At 38.8% G+C, this 17267-nt stretch overlaps 1 protein-coding gene across 8 annotated transcripts in view; it reads left to right on the top strand.

Annotated features, from left to right (window-relative positions):
- The window catches only part of LOC117293633 (E3 ubiquitin-protein ligase TRIM71-like), a 29694-nt gene that overhangs the window by 6733 nt on the left and 5694 nt on the right, over positions 1-17267 (top strand). For 4 of the 8 annotated variants that reach the window (XM_033776011.1, XM_033776009.1, XM_033776006.1 and 1 more), the window contains one exon: positions 3077-3168. The exons of 1 other annotated variant lie outside the window; for it this stretch is intronic. The gene's annotated coding sequence lies outside the window, so the exon portion shown is untranslated. Of the gene's footprint in view, positions 1-3076; positions 3191-15341; positions 15456-15670; positions 15705-17267 lie in introns of those variants that run through there. 3 more of the 8 variants (XM_033776007.1, XM_033776012.1, XM_033776014.1) reach the window with 3 other exon arrangements.

Raw genomic sequence — 17267 nt, 5'->3', positions numbered from 1 at the left:
TTTGAGTTTATAACATGAAGAAGTTAGACATAATTCCATCAATCTGGCAGCTTTTCATAAGCACTCTGTAGGCTTAGTGCATTACCAAACATTGATCAGGACTTGTTGATGAACTAAATCTTAGAATTTGCCCCGCCCCGACTCGGCCCAATCATATTTCTTGACATTGTATAAAAAAAACAAAGTTTTGTGAACAGCGCCTCTTTTTTGAAAGTCACATTTTTTAATTCCCCTTGCACATAAAGAAAGTTTGTATTGTCTTAATTGTTTATTGGTTCTCAGAATATTTCCCTTTTGGTTGTGATTGGGCTATCATTATGGTTTGCATGTCTGCTGGGGAGAAACACTTTCGTTTATTGTATCCTGTTGTGACACTTCTGCCTCAAACATGGTAATTTTTCCAAAAACAATAAAAATGCATTTTGAAGTTATCCCTTAGTTTGAATTGATTAAAAACAAAAACGAGCATGCTTGTTAAAAAAATATGGCACTGTTTCCATGCTCTTTAAGTAACATATAAAAAGTTTATAACCATGCTTTGTCACTGAGAGTTCTTGTTTTGTCATGACTACTTTACCTAGTTGTACAGGTATGATTCACATTGCAAGAAGAGAAGTAGTGCGATGAGCATTCTTTACTATTCTTGTCTATACATGGCCTTATAACAGTCTTCTTGGTCCCCTGCCCACTACCAAACTAAACATTTTCATCCCTATCAGAACAAAGAGGCTCTAAAAGTGAGCAAGTACTGTGTCCAAAGTATCTAAATGGCCATTCACCTGCTTTGGCCTTCTGTAAGCAGTTCCCCTATCCATGGTGGGGTTCCTTTCAATTGTACTGTTGCAAACAATAAAAGAGTTGGTTAATTTAACGTGATAAACAATTCAGCGGTTGTTTGACAATGTTTTTTGTTGATCGTTCTCAGAGACATATATAATAATTATGAACTAGTAAGATAGTGAATGGAAAAAATAATCAAACTAGCCTGAATAAACTTTTGTCACTGCACATGCATCTTACTTATTTATGTTGAGCAGGTGCAAGTATTTACAACTTCTTTCAATGTTGTTCCATTAAAGGAACACGTTGCCTTGGATCGGTCGAGTTGGTCTTTGAAAAGCGTTTGTAAACGTTTATTACAAAATGCATATGATTAGAAAGATATTTTAAAAGTAGAATATAATGATCCACACAAGTATCACTCAGAAACATCTTTCTAACCATGCATTTTATAACAAGCGGTTACAAACACATTTCAAATACCAACTTGACCGATCCCAGGCAACGTGTTCCTTTTAAATAATCTCTTACGCTCATCTTGCAAATCGTTAGTATCATTGTTTTTAATAAGATCTTGGCAAACTTTTCCAACACTTTTAAGCGGGCTTTTTAATTTCCCACATTTGTGTTGGACATGATTGGATGCTCAAAACCATCTGCCTCAAGCACAGAAACTACATTGTTTATGATCTCTATGTCTATGAAAAGTTTTACATTTGGTAGCAGGCAGGGACCAAGGAGAGTAGGCCCTGTATTAAAGACAACTTGTAAAGAATGCTCATCGTACTCTACTTGCAATGGGAATCATACCTGTACAATAGGTAAAGTAGCCAAATCAAGAACTCTCAGTGGCAAAGCATTGGTTATGGTTTGGTTGGATACCATTATGTTTAAATAAAAACTTTGTATTCATTACTCAAAGGGCATGGAAACAGTGCCAGATTTTTAACAAGCATGCATTGTTTTTGGAAAAATTACTATACTATACATCTACAAAGAACTCGTCATCATCGGTATCAGAATACTCATTAATTCCATGTATCTTTTGTGTTCGTGCGTCATTCCTTCGAAATGTTGGTTTAGCATCCTGTGGACGTGACATGCAGACTTTTTCAAAGTGATTTTGTTTCCCACAATTTCCACATGTCTTATCGTACGCTGGGCACTGACCTCTTTCATGTTGCCTACCACAGTATTTGCAAGATCGCCTTTCTGGATCAGGGTTGTTAAAGGTTGACTGACGAGTCGCCGCATTTGTGCGCATACCTCGTTTTCCTTTGCTTTTCTGTTTGTACAGTGCATTTACTGTGGTGGTGCTCTGAACTCCAGCAGCCATGTCTCCTATCTGTGATTTACTGATTTCAGCTGCTCGGCAAATTTCAATGGCTCGCTGCAAGGTTAAGTTCTTCTCGCGAAGAAGTCGTGCTCTAGTACTATCCTCAATAATCCCAATAACGATTCTGTCCTTAATGAGGCTATCTCCAAGGTTTCCAAACTCACATGTCTGGGCTTTCTTCTTCAGATCCGTGACAAAAATATCAAAGTATTCTCCCTGCATTTGCGTACGAGTGTTGAACTTGTGCCTCTCATAAGTCAAATTCTTTTGCGGCTCAAAGTAATTTACTGTAGTTTACTTCTGACACCATGTAATAATTCAGGAGGCCGGATGGCTGAAGATTGAACTTGAATATTATTTTATTGCTGTAGCTCATTTACTAAAGTGTGTATCGCCTTAAAACATGGCCGCCTGCATACAACATTTACTTGTTACACACGGCCTCGTGAGGGCGCTCTTCTAATAACAAGCCGTATTACAACATGTAGTGTATGACATCCCCTAAATACTAAATAGTTGTTATTCATTCATTCATTCATTCTTTCATTCTGTCGTTCTTTCATTTATTTTGTCACACCAAGTTTCACAAACCACGAGCTGTCCTTACCCTAGCCCTCTGCATAAACACACCAGCCATTGACATGTGAGGGACACATCATGATGTAGCGCACACTATCGCAATGGTTGAAATAGGTGCACCTATAATTGCAATAGGAACCTTTGTACCATCGAACCATGTCGAACACAATGGTTGGTTAGGGTATGTGGGGTTTTCCCAGTTGTGTGAAACTACTACTACAACCATGGAGGTAGAAATGTCCATGCTACAACGCATACCGTCCGCAAGGCCGTGTGGTTTAAGCCCAACCATGGCCCAATTGCGGAAGTACAACATTTTGTAGATTGGCAAAGGAGGTGCACTGTTTTTGTAATTAAACTTGAACGTTGTTTATCGTACAGAATCCATTACTGTTGCCGGCAATCTTCCACTTCTGATTCACCAAAGAGGTTCAAGTGTACGCAGTGAGCATTAGTCACATCTACAGCTTGAGGTAGGACTTTACTTGCACTAGGGTAAATTGTGTCGTAATGAACACTTGTGTGTGTACGCACAGTACAATAATCAGTTCACACAAACCTTTTTTGAAAGTTTTTTTCAAGATCAACACAAATAATGTCATTAACATATCCTTTTAATTAGAAGTCCTCTAATTCATTCATTTGTTGATAAATAGTGTCATGTTTGTTTGTTTGTTTGTTTGTTTGTTTGTGTGTTTGTTTGTTTGTTTGTTTGTTTGTTTGTTTGTTTGTTTGTTTGTTTGTTTGTTTGTTTGTTTGTTTGTTTGTTTGTTTGTTTGTTTGTTTGCTTGCTTGCTTGCTTGCTTGCTTGCTTGCTTGCTTGCTTGCTTGCTTGCTTGCTTGCTTGTTTGTTTGTTTGTTTGTTTGTTTGTTTGTTTGTTTGTTTGTTTGTTTGTTTGTTTGTTTGTTTGTTTGTTTGAACAATATTCAGTTATGAAGTTATCCGTCTGGCAGTGTGCAAATAAGAATGTAAAACATATATACAAAATCAATAATCAGTTTAATATAAATGTAACTTTAATATAAATGTAACCTCCATTTTAAGAACCAGAATTTTAAAAATGTACTCGTGGAAATTATAAATACGAATGACATGAATTGAGTTACACGCATGCCATGACTTAAGTTGTCCCTGGTCATTGCCTTGGTGCCCCATAGAAACATTCCAATAGGCTTTTGAGACTTTCCAATGGAAGTGCCCTTTGTGAAATTAAAATGGACTTGGGCGTTAGTGTTATTCTTTGTGTAAAGTATTAAGGGAAAAACAAGGGCAAAATCAATAACAACACACATCGTGTCTATGATGGCCTCCAAATGCCACAATTCCGTTAAATGTATGGGAGTCGTAAGTCAACTGTTCACAAAATTCTGGGCATGGACACATAATAAGCCTAGCGTATGAAGTAGCCCGAACGTATGACGTCACACTTTGACGTATGACGTGTACCTTTGACCTCGCAATCATTTCACACTGAGATTCGCGGTCAACTCACACCCACATTATACCAAAAGTATCGATGTTTTCAAAGTTTGTGTTTTAGGATCAACACAAATAATGTCATTGTCATCAGACCCTATAGTTAGAAGTCCTCTTGTTCATTCATTTGTTTATTAGGTGTTCGGGCAACTCTTTGATATTGTTCATTTTTTTTCTTTTTAGTTTTTATTCTTCCTCTCGATGAAATTGTGCATGCAGGTAGACAATGACCAGTAGATAATACAAAAGTTGTTACGTCACGATGACGTCGTCAGTTGTTTAAATATACTAATCCAAAGTTTATTATTTCAAAAAATCGTAACTCAAGAAGTAAAGCTATTACAACAATAGCTTTGGACACCCAGCAGGGTGGATACTAGTCTTGGTTCAGGACTCTCCTGGATTTGTAACAAGAAAGCGCGCTATCACCCCCAACGCGCTATCAACCACGAACCGCTATCACAGGAGAGTCTTGGAACATTCGTTAAATCTCCCCCCAAAATCGGGGGGAAACATAATGCGCGTGCGTAGGTTTCCCGCAGAGCCCGCCCCTTTTTTTTTTTGGGGGGGGGGGGAGATTTAACGAATGTGATAGCGCGTTGGGGGTGATAGCGCGCCCTGTTGTGACAAATCCAGGAGAGTCTTGAACCAAGACTAGGTGGATACGTGCGCATTACAAGTGTTGTTATTATTATTATTAATTTATACCTCATCGGAAAGGTCTTGCAAAGAGCTTTGAACGCTTCACAGACATGACCCCCCCCCCGCCACTTTGACCTTCACTTCAGGTTCAAAACTTAAGTTGAAGATTTCAAAAGTTTATAGCCGACGCCTGTAGTATGCGCCTACATATAGCACGAATGAAACAGTAATGAGAATGTCATCTGTTTACACTGTTGTTGTGACTACATGCGTATTCACTAAAGTGGCGTGATGCTGTATTCCGTTTTACGCTGTGCCGATGACCAATGCATAGTATTATAAGTTATCACACAAGCGCGGGAGGAATACGGAAAAATATAGCGCTTATATCCAAGGTAGTGATAGTAGCCGTGCAATATTATACACATAATGAATGTTTATGAGTGCAATGGTGCGAATATGTTCAAGAGTTGAAAGATGGAATGTTCTATTCAACGAGGCGGAGCCGAGTTGAATGGAACATTCCAGCTTTCAACGAATGAACATATTCGCACCATTGCACGAATGAAAAACATTCATTATTTGTTTTATATAACATCCAAGTAGAACTTTGTCATTTTGATTGAAAGATACAACTTTCAAAACAAACAATTTCAACTGTAGAAGCCGAATGCTAGTAATTTTACTAAGCCTTCTTGCAGTAACACCTGCTGCGTTACCAAAGACACGCGCACGCAGTGATGTTTTTACTCAGCTTTTTCGTTCCATCCGAAAAGTACCATTGCACGCTGGCAGCGTGCCAGCGTGCAATGGTACTTTTCGGATGGAACGAAAATGCACGGCGAGTGACTCAGCGTGCAATGGTCCTTTTTTTTGCTATCACGTGACGGACAATCCTCCAATCAAATGGCAAGGATCTGCTTGGGTGTTATATAAAGTTTTTTATCACCACTCCATTCCATTCTGCGAATCTGATTGGAGGATTAGCGCGTACTTGAAAATAACATAATATGGCGCAACTTACGCAACGGAAACGAATGCATGTTCGGCGTCAAATTGTTTCCTTTTTGCCCTTCTGATGACATATGGTGATGGTGGAGTTGAAGACAAAGTTTCGCTGAGATGGCCACCTACTTCAGTGGTTCGTAAGACTTTTTAATTACGTGAAAAAATACAAGCAGTTGTGTTGATCAACGGGAATAAAAAGATTCAGCGGAATGGTTTTGGATCCAGTGACAGACTTCCACTCGCTTTGTTGCATTCCTTATTTCCATGATACACTTTAGAGGTAAAAGTAGTACTGAACTCATTATATGTTTTTAGTCAAAATTCACGAGGGGCTTAGGTTTGCCGTTTCCTCGATTTGCCTTCGTTTTACACTTTTATTAAAAACAAGTGCCCCTTTCAACAGTCTAAAGTTAACAGCCCGCTCGTCTGTAGGAAAATCATTATCTTAAAATAAAGCAAATATCCTTTAATTTAATGCACACACTGTTCTTGACGTAACGACATCTAGACATCAATGTTTCATGCACCGAAACTTGATGAGTATTTAAAGTTTTAAAGCAACAGAACTTTAAAATTGTCAACATATTGCATGGCTTATTTTGAAAAATAATATATTATACAAGCTTCATTAAACGTGATACAATGTACATGTACTTGTGAGTAACCCTAAGTGCAGTTTCGAGATCTGCAGCGAAGATGATCAAAAGGAAGTCAAACAAAAATATTGCTCTGTATGATTTATGATTATATTGACCCTTTCAATTCTGAAGATAAATTGAACAAAATCTCCCGGCGCCTTGGTGAGCGGTTTTAAGTATCTGGACTTCCGACAAGTTCGTACTGTATGAAATAAAGTTTGACCCATCCTTTAATTTTACAGATAATGACGTGAACAAATTAATATTTGCTTTCGTCTGCTGACAACATTTTTTGTGTAAGTTTACTAAGTACGTACTTCAAATCAAATCTCTCGATAAGAACTTAGCTATGACGTCATAAGTTAAGAAATCTGTTTATAACAAAAGTTCATTGTTTTGAAAAATTCTATCATGCGCAAGATGATTTTCAGCTTGGCTTTTTCTTGTGAATATTCGTTGTATGCATGTTTTTTATAGTTCCTGTTGAAACTATGGTGGTAGAAATAACAAAATTGAAATGTAAAAAAGTAATCCGTTTTCATTTTGATTTCTTTGCATTTTGACGAGCTATTAACAAGTTATTCTTTTCATCGATTCCAACACTGACCCGACGATACCCGAACACTATAGTGTTTGTTTATGAAAACACTAAATTCTAGTTTATTTGTCGTTTTTGTTTTGAACAATATGAAGTTATTAGTCTAGCAGTGTGCATAATATTAAGAATCTAAATACATAAAACATCAATACTTAAGTTTTATAATGTAGCCTCGAAGAAGTTTTAAAAATGTACTGATGGAACAAATACTAATCACATGCTTTGAATTTCACGCAGGCCATGACAGTGCCCGGTCATGGCCTTGGTGCCCCTTCAAAACATTCCACAGACTTTTGAGATTTTCCACTGGAGTACCCTTTGCAAAATGAAAATGGCCTTGCTAAACATTGTGATTGCCGGCTGGGCGTTGGTGTTATTCTTAGTGTAAAGTACAATGTATAAAAGGGGAACAATTATAACTCTTCAAAATGGAGATTGGAGATATTCTGCTTTCCGTGCTTGAAATATAAGCATAACTACCATCTCTGAATATATCAGTCTTTGATTGAGGTATGAAAATGCTCATACCTTTGCCATCTTTTAATTCTGTTAAGTGACAGGCTTTAAGTTTGGACATTTCTTCATGTCTGAAAAGTAGCGAAAACTTAAGAGAGATGGAAAAGGCTGTACGCAAGTCTATTAAGGTACGGTTTTCTCCGACCAGTTTGTCAACCATGCAATTTACTTGTTCCAAGGTTATGGGCTCTTTCTGGTTGGTTGGTTTGTGCAATTGGCGCCTTGCACTTACTATGATTTGTTGAACTATAGGCGAATCAACGGGGTTGGGTTTTGTATTAACCAATGAGTGTAACCATTTTATTGCTGCTGATGGGGAAGTGATAAAGTTATCGGATTTAGCGGTTTCCATCTTATTAACCAGGTAAGCAGCGATTATTTGATCTCTAATTGGAAGAATTATCTCTAAACCGTTATCCTGCAACCAACTAAAGAATTGTCTGCATTTGTACATGTATGTGTTTATCGTGCCTTCCGCTTTGGCTAATATGACTTCGTTGAAGATGCGTTTCTTCTTACTTTCCAGACCAAAAATGTTGCTTGAGTATAATCTAGTGCATCAAATGGGAATGGCAAAGTAGAGATGAAATGTTTTAATGTATCCTACATAAGTAAATGTAATTGTGAATTACTGAGAGGAGAAGGTATTAGTATGGATTGTACAATCAATATAAACAGCACAAACATTGCCAGTGAATCGTGGGGACCCTAGAAGTGAGTTCTTATTTCTACCTAGCTGTAGTGCAACGTTTCCTTTCGTTGTGATAAAACCTTTTATCCATGACCTGTAATGAGACCAGAGGATTGGCCAAAATATGGAAGAGGGCCATTGGGGAAATACCAACACGCCTTTTCCTCTGCAGAGGTGGATGTGCTCTAGCACCAGTGGAATGGCAGATTGACTATCTGAGAAAACTTTAAGTTGTGAACCACTTAACATTGGCAAAAAGGAATTAATGGCAAAACGAATAGTATTTAACTCTCTCCATGTGGAGCTTTTCTGGGCTTCTTGTTTGGTCCAGAGCTTATGAGCTACATGGATTTCATTACAAATGATTGACCCTGCACCCTGTGCGCTAGCATCACAACAAACAAGTTTAGTAACATTCCTTGTTGCAAAGACATTACGTAGATTCAAAGAGGCTGCATTATTTTTTCAGAATTGGATTTCGGAATTGCAATGTACATTGAGCTCGATTACTTCGTCTTCATCGGCCGCTTGAGCAATTTTAATCTGACAATGTCTGGTCATGAGTCTTACAATATGTCTACACACTGGACTTCATGATATGATTTGTCCAACCAGAGAATGCAATTTTCTGACGGATAATGGAGCTGAATTGAGTAGGCTTAACTCGTTAATTGATCTAAGCAATTTGTCTATGCGTCTCTGAAGTACTTTCAGTGTACCTCCTTTGGAATCCCATTGCATGCCTAGCCATTCAATCTCAGTAGTAGGATCCCACTTACTCTTTTCTATGTTATAGATAAAGCCATCTCTAAGTAAATCAATCCTTACATGCTTAGATATTTCTGTAGCTGAGGCATAATCTAATTCAGTATTTCCTGTACTTGGAATCACAACAATGCCGTCATCTAGATATAGTGCAATTAAAATACCCGATGCTCTCCAATGTGTCACTAAAGTTTTCATGACTTTCGTAAACAACCAGGGTGCGGAGGATAAACCGAAAGGGAGAACATTGAATTCCAAATAACGTTTCTCTCCTCGCATTTCCCATGAAAAACCGAGGTAAGGCTGAAAATCAGGTGCGATATTTATGTGGTGGTAACCTGATTTTAGGTTAAATGTGAATAGTCTCGCATTTTTTGAGACGAGATTTAAGCCAACTTTCCAATCATCTAGCTTAATTGTTTTTTTTGTTTTTTTACAAATTTGTTAAGCCTGCTTAGGTCTAAAATTAGACGTTTCTTTCATGAAGCCTGGTAGGCCACAGATAGGGGGCTCACCACATAGGAAGGCTCGTGTTTTTCTGTTATTCTTTTTGATTTCAACAGATCTAGGACGGTCTCTGTGACAAACTGGTATTCTTTATTGGCTGAATTGTTATTTCGATAAAACATTGGATGGGGCTGTGCTGTAAATGGAATTTTGTAGCCTTCTGTGATAACCGATATGACCATTCTGGAAGAACTTATTGTATACCAGAACTGAGCGTGTTGTTTTAATCGCCCTTTAACGGGAATATTGTCAGAGCATAGCTCTTCCATAACACATGATTGATAATTACATGTACTCCAATACGTCACTGAACTTTGTCTCGAACTGAGATGGTTTATTGACGGATTGCTTGCTGTGAGGGTCCTGCGCCGTACTCGGGCACTGTGATTGGCTGGTTGAGCACTGTGCTGTTTGCTGCTGGGCTTGGGAGGACCGAGGGGATAGCTCGCTGGGAAAATGGTACTCGCCACGGTATGGCCCTGGTGAAGTTGCTGTACAACGGGGAAGCTCTACTGGTTACTGACGGACAGGATGTAAAGGTTTATGATAGAGAACTGAGATACATTCGTCAGTTCCGACCCTCACATAATCAAGTCGAGGGGCAGTCAAAGAGTCTACTTCGTGGTATTTCTGTGGACAATAAAGATCGGGTTGCAGTGGCTGACTGTAAGAGAAAGGTCATATCTCTGCATAATATGGATGGATCCATCATTTCCACAATACATCATGATGATATAAGTAGCGACTGCTTTCTATCTATAAGCAGCAAGGAGCGTCTGGTATTCACACACTTCGGCAAGATGAATCTAGTTTGTGTGGATTTCATTGGAAACGAGGTGTTCAATATCAGCACTTCCATTAACGGCAAATCTGTCAAACCTTATGGTGTGTGCTGCGACGATGCTGGAGACATTTTTTTGTCTGTTTATTGCGGTGGCTGGGGAATCAATGAGATACATCATTACGAAGCATCAGGTGAGCACATCGGCTGTGTAGCTCGTGGCTTGTACGCACCTCTAGACACAGAGATACCAACATACACGATTTGGGCGTAGCAAATACGATTTCGAGCCGTGACTACGACGCTACGATAATACTCAATAAAACACGCCAAACAACCGCCCAATATAATTGTATTAAATCGTACAATACATGCAAACAACGAATGAACTATTAAGTGGAAATAAAAATTAAGAAAAATATCAAAATAATTGTAACAGAAAAGAAAAAACACTTTTAATTTTAGAACGCAGTGTTGAATAATAGCGGCGAATTCACTCGAACATTATACGTGTCTCGACGTAATGATTGTTGCGTGCCCTCTCCCCCGCTGGCTGGCCGGTGAGTATTTTTACGCTAGTGCATTGCTGCAAGATAGTACCCATTGATCTCTATTACACCATGGGGAATAGTGCACACGTGCGTGGGGAATGAGGTTGTGTGTGAGCTAACGTGTCACAGTAACCTCATTCCTCATGTATCCACTATTATTGTGCCTGCGTTGTCTGTACATGTTCTTCATCGAAGCTTGGCACAAAAAGTAAGAAATAATGGCGACAAAAAAGGAGACCTTCTGAACAAAAATACCTTCAACTGAGTGGCCTGTGAGATCTAAGCTAGACAGTTTCCATGTTTTCTTACTAGTAATGTAGCGCCGATGTCCAGACAATGCCCAAAATACGGACACGTATTTTTTGCGCAAAATCCGGACACGTTTTTTTTTTTTTTTTTTTTCTCTCTCTCCCAATAGCTTGTTGTTGCATTTCTGACCATTAAAACAAAAACATTTAAGTAAGGCCACCCTTTGTTATGTTTTTTTTTTTGAAACAAAGTCAGAAGATGAGGGATTTTTTATTTTTTTTTCCAGATTTCTTTTTTCACTGGCCATTATAAACATTTGTAGCTGTTCTGGTGGTGCATACAGAGGTAATTGTTATTTCACGACAATGCCTGAAAATGAGCTAATTAGCATTGTAGAATGTAATAGAAAGATCGGTTTAGGGAGCCCAAGCCACGCTCCCCCTTAACTTTTGGGAGATGCTACTCTTTTTTAAAGTTCAATGTTGGCATCTCTGTAGACATGACGTTTACTCCTACCGGTGACCTCATCGTGGCTGATCGTCACTCGGTCAAGGTCTTGCATCGTCTGTGAATGTCGATGACGTCATGGTCGAAAATGATACAATAATGTCAAATGTGGATGACAATTGGAAATTAACAACATCCAATAATAATAGTGACTAACCAAAACCAAGGCATTCTCATCAAGAATATTAAAAGATAATCATCCTCGGCTCAAGTATGAATCACTGAACAATGCCACAGTTTTGTTATGCGCTTGTGTACATTTTATGGAATGGGCGCAATATAAATGAATAAATTATTATTTATTTAATTAATATGAATAATCTGTCATTCCAACAAATCCACGGTGAACTACTATTCTAAACGTACCATTAACCTTATTATAAAATGTTTGATTTTCGCTTTACTTTGAGTCACTTATGATTTTATCTCTGCTGGGCTGGTTTACCAAACTTAAAGGTGGTATGATGTAAAATCATAACAATAGACCGATTGCACTACAGACGTCAGGTGACCTGAGATAGGTATTACATATCAACAAACACGGCGTACTGCGTATCAACGTGCGTTAAAAAGACATGATTATTGTTGCATTTGTTTGTTTGTTTAATTGAGGCTTTTCTTTCTCGAAATCACTGAATAAATTCTGGAGTTTGTACCATGAGACCTTATCGGTGGCTGAGCAATGCCAGTTGTAATGGTTACACACAGCCCACCAATAAAGGAAATTCTATGAGAATGTTCACATAATGTTATGTGTTTGAGCACGGAAAGTGTGGTTTACATTGCCCTCATTGTAATGATTTTGCTGCCAATATTTAAAAAACACAATCTCCTGAAGAAGCTGCAAATTCCTTTATTTTCACCTTCAAATTATATACTTAGAAGGGGTAGCTGTCAGCTAGAGTCGGACAACTTCCCGGTCTCCCTTGACACAGCCCGACTTCACGCCGTGCACAACGCAAGATCCACGGCGCATGAGCTCGCTCAAACCTCGGTAATTAACGTAGTCTAACCATACTCTCAAAAGAAACTTTTGTAGAAGAAAACTGGATTTATCAAACAGCATTTATTTAAATAAATGTCACAACATTCAACTAAAAAAGGGCTTCGTTTTTTAGTAAACGCTGTTAGTTAACGAATACAGCCGATTACGGTCCATCGGTACGAGTCTTCCCATGTCTTGTGTAACTGTGTTTTTCTATACCCCAGGTCTAGGATCACATGTAAACAATGTTAGCGCAATCGGTCTATTATTATGAGGTACATCACAGCCAGAGACCGGTCAGAGGAAACTCCAAGTTTCATGTTCAGTAACATCCAGCTAGGCAAACGTGGTTTTAAGACTACATGTTCGTGCATAAGCAGCCACAGAGATTACAAAGAAGGTAGAGCTATGCGTAGTGGTTAATGATTAGCAGCTCTCATATAACATGTAAATACCGTACTATATGAGAAGAATGTAGAGCTATGCGTAGTGGTTAATGATAAGCAGCTCTCATATAACATGTAAATACCGTACTATGAGAAGAATGTAGAGCTATGTGTAGTGGTTAATGATAATCAGCTCTCATGTAACATGTAAATACCGTACTATGAGAAGAATGTAGAGCTATGCGTAGTGGTTAATGATTACCAGCTCTCATGTATCTTACACGTTAGCCATGTGGGGAGTCAAATTGCCCGTAATAATTATGAGTATGATAACATACTGTTTAAGAACGTGATTCAAGTTTATGCCCACATGCCTACTCCAGAATATGAACTGAAGACGCTTTAGGATGGCCACACAAATTGAATGTTGGATTCTGGACAACCAAGGCTAACTGCAAATAAAACAACTTTCGAAGTATGGTTCGGTCAGCTGATGGGTGACGGTGCTTTCCGGCTGCTACCGTTTCGTTTTATCTTAAACACCCTGGGCCCTTGATCTCTCAGTGAAGTCTTTAGGGTGTCCTCTTTCCTTTTTCCTCGTTACTTCCAGATTCATCCGATGGACCCAAACTATACATTTATAGAGAACCATTGAGTTTGGCCTTCTGACAGTCAGTGCCACACTTGTCCCGAACCCACCAAAATAAAATCGAGTCGGTGATGTGTTGTATTTCACTGTTCACCTTCATTTGATGGACGTGTGAGTCTGATGTATCGCAGTGTGGAACTAAGGGGGAGGGGGAGGTTAATCCCCCCACCAATGTTGTTGTCATTCGGGGCCTTTAAGCGGGCCCCGGACCCCACGCCGCAATGGCTACGCACTCGCATACTCCCATCTAATTTCATCTGAAGTGCCCCCCCCCCCCTCCCCCTAGACAAATATTTTTCTGGTCGTTTGTTTCTTCTCTGTTAAGCATGTTGTAAGCAACAGCAACACGGATCTTCTGTTTTCAAAGAACTGTTCTTTTACAGTTGGCATATAACTTGTCAAAATAGGAATAAAATACCGCACGCAACAAACAACTTGTATGCCTATAATCTCAATGGCATGCATGGACGCCGCTTTCAGAATATTGGTTTGCCGAGAACATGTAGCGTAAAAAGCAAACCAAACTGGATTGTGCTTGTATTATCATAAGTCAAGTGGTTTACACTACTTGATTTATTTGCATAACAACAAACACGATATTGGAAGGTTGTGTTCAATGCACACAGTTTATGGCGTTATGATGTCGGAAGGTACGGTGTTCTATATATACCACGTGCACAGCAGCATTAAAAGCACAATTTAAAATGCGGTTTATAACAGAAAAGTAGTTTTTAAAAGATAGATATTGTTTACCATTTCCATCATTTTTCATGAGCACTGTGTTTTATGTTCACTATAATTATGTTTCTTGTTAGGTTTTTGGAGTAACTTTTCCAGTCTTCCGTTTTTCAATAGAATGTATTAAAAAAAAATCAAAATATAATTGAACTTTACAACAATTGACTCAAATACTTCCATGTAGTTGTTGTGTCATTTGCTTTAATTGAGACCAGTCCTTTGTGCTGTGCAATTGTACTGCGATCTTAATTGATATTGTATAAAGTATTGTACAAATACGGGATTTGTTTGATCTCCGTCTATCCCTTCAGAATGCCCCGCCCCTTCCACTCCCAAGAAATAAATTACCCCACAAAATCACATCAAGCACTCTGAGTGAAGTTTCTGCTTTGGTGAACATTGAGAAGCTTTTCAATGAGTCTTTATACCGGATCAACAATCTTCAAACTTATTCAACAATAAGTAGTAAGTGTTTCAAACAAATTTATATGTTCTACCTGTGTGGCATTTGCGGGGAGGGGTGATGAAAGAAAAAAGAAAACTGAAAGGTAACTACCCCAATTAGCGGGATCGGGAAGCTAGAATTTTGATTAGTTGTGTCATGTTCCTTTTGGAACCTGCTGATGAACTCTTAGCCAAATAATTAACCAGTCATATTCAATGTTCAACCAACCAAAGTATTCAATATTTGGGGTCAATATTTCAGACTGCAAACGTCATAATACACGTTCCACAAACACAGTACGGAATGTCATTGAAATGACTAACTCAGCACACACTATCGCAATGGTTGCAACAGGCCACCGTAGAATGCGGAGCAACACTATACGTGTGGGGTTTTCCAGTTGTGAGAAATTGATACCATTGCATTGCGCACGGAATGCCGGTCAATCCGTTGTACTGTATACATCATACTTATAATCTTTGGTATACATTCACTTCGGTGTCGAGCTGGCGAAGGGTGTGTGCACTGCTTTTACGTTTTGAACATGGTTAACGACCAGAATCCATTATTGTTGCCGGCAATCTTCCACTTCCGATTCATCAAAGAGGTTCAAATCTACAGCTCGAGGTAGGACTTTACTTGCACTGAGGGTCTATTGTGTCTTAATGAACATAGAACCATCTAAGACGTGTAGGCCTAATAACTGACATGATTGTTGGCTATGTGTAAAATGTACATGATTCGGTTCGCACAAACCAGTATTTTGTATTGCATGTACACGCTCTTGCATTGAAACTCGATCTACAAAAAGTTCGCAGCTAGCAGGTAGTGAGACAAAAAAAGATTGATATTTTGTCTTGGAAAATCCCCTAAAAGGTTTGTATGTATTCATTCAGTCATTTATTTTGTCACATCAAGTTCCACGAATGATAGAGCTGTTCCTTCCCCTATCCACAAACACATCAGCCATTGACACTATCGCAATGGTTGAATTAGGTGCACCTATACTTGCAATACGAACCTTTGTACCATCGAACCATGACGAACACAATGTGTGGTTAGGGTATGTGGGGTTTTCCCCGTTGTGAGAAACTACTATACTACAACCATGGAGGTAGAAATGTCCATGCTACAACGCATACCGGCCGCATGGCCGTTTGGTTTAAGCCCAACCATGGTCCAATGGACCGTTCCGGCTTTCCACTAAGCTCCGCCCACCGCACACGTGAGCAAGAAACGTGTACGAACACTTCCAATGACATTCGCAGCTCGGGCAAAAGATCACCAAAATGGCTGCTCCAATGGTGATCACGGATTTCGCGGCTGTGATTGATCAATGACAAATGGGGCGGGGCTTACTGGATTGGTGTATTCCGCCGCGCGTGCCAAATATACGCGCACGCATGACCGAGTTTGTTCGACCACATTCATTGCTGTGATTGGTCAAATGGGTGAACGCGCACAGTTTGATTGATAGGCCGGATCGGTCCATTGCGGAAGTACAACATTTTGTAGATTGGCGAAGGAGGTGCACTGTTTTTGTTATGTAAACTTGAACGTTGTTTATCGTACAGAATCTATGATGCGGGCCATCTTCCACTTCCCATTCATCAAAGAGGTTCAAGTGTACGCAGTCGCAGTGAGCATTAGTCACATCTACAGCTTGAGTTAGGACTTTACTTGCACTAGGGTAAATTGTGTCTTAATGAACACTTGTGTGTGTTCATACAGTACAATGATCAGTTCACACAAACCTTTTTCGAATTTTTTTTTTCAGGATCAACACAAATAGTGTCATTAACATAATCCTATTAAATAGAAGTCCTCTTATTCATTCATTTGTTTATATATACTGCCATGTTTGTTTGTTTGTTTGTTTGTTTGTTTGTTTGTTTGTTTGTTTGTTTGTTTGTTTGTTTGTTTGTTTGTTTGGAACAATATTCATTTATAAAGTTATCCGTCTTGCAGTGTGCATATAAGAATGTAGAAAATATATACAATATCAATACTTCAGTTTAATATAAATGTAGCCTCAATTTTAAGAACCAGAATTTTGTTAATGTACTCACGGAAATTATAAATACTAATGACATGCCTTGAATTACACGCAGGCCATGGTTTCAGTTGTCCCTGGTCATGGCCTTGGTGCCCCTTCAAAATATTCCAATAGACTTTTGAGACTTTCCAATGGAAGTGCCCTTTGTGAAATTTAAATGGACTTATACCCTCTCAACGTCAACGATGAAACTCCCGGCTTGAAATCGTAGATAACATCAATACTAAAACAAGATGCAAAATAAATAACCGGCAGTGGACCAGTAAACGAAAACTTAAACAGTTTAGGCTTTGAAACAAACAGCTTTAAAAAACATGCAGAGTGTCGCCTATTACCTTATGTACTTAGATTTATAATGATAGATAAAACGGATTTGCAAGTTT

Source organism: Asterias rubens, chromosome 8 (assembly GCF_902459465.1).
Source record: "Asterias rubens chromosome 8, eAstRub1.3, whole genome shotgun sequence".
NCBI lineage: Eukaryota > Metazoa > Echinodermata > Asteroidea > Forcipulatida > Asteriidae > Asterias > Asterias rubens.
Note: the sequence above shows the minus strand (reverse complement) of the source record. Positions and strands in the feature narration are given on the sequence as shown.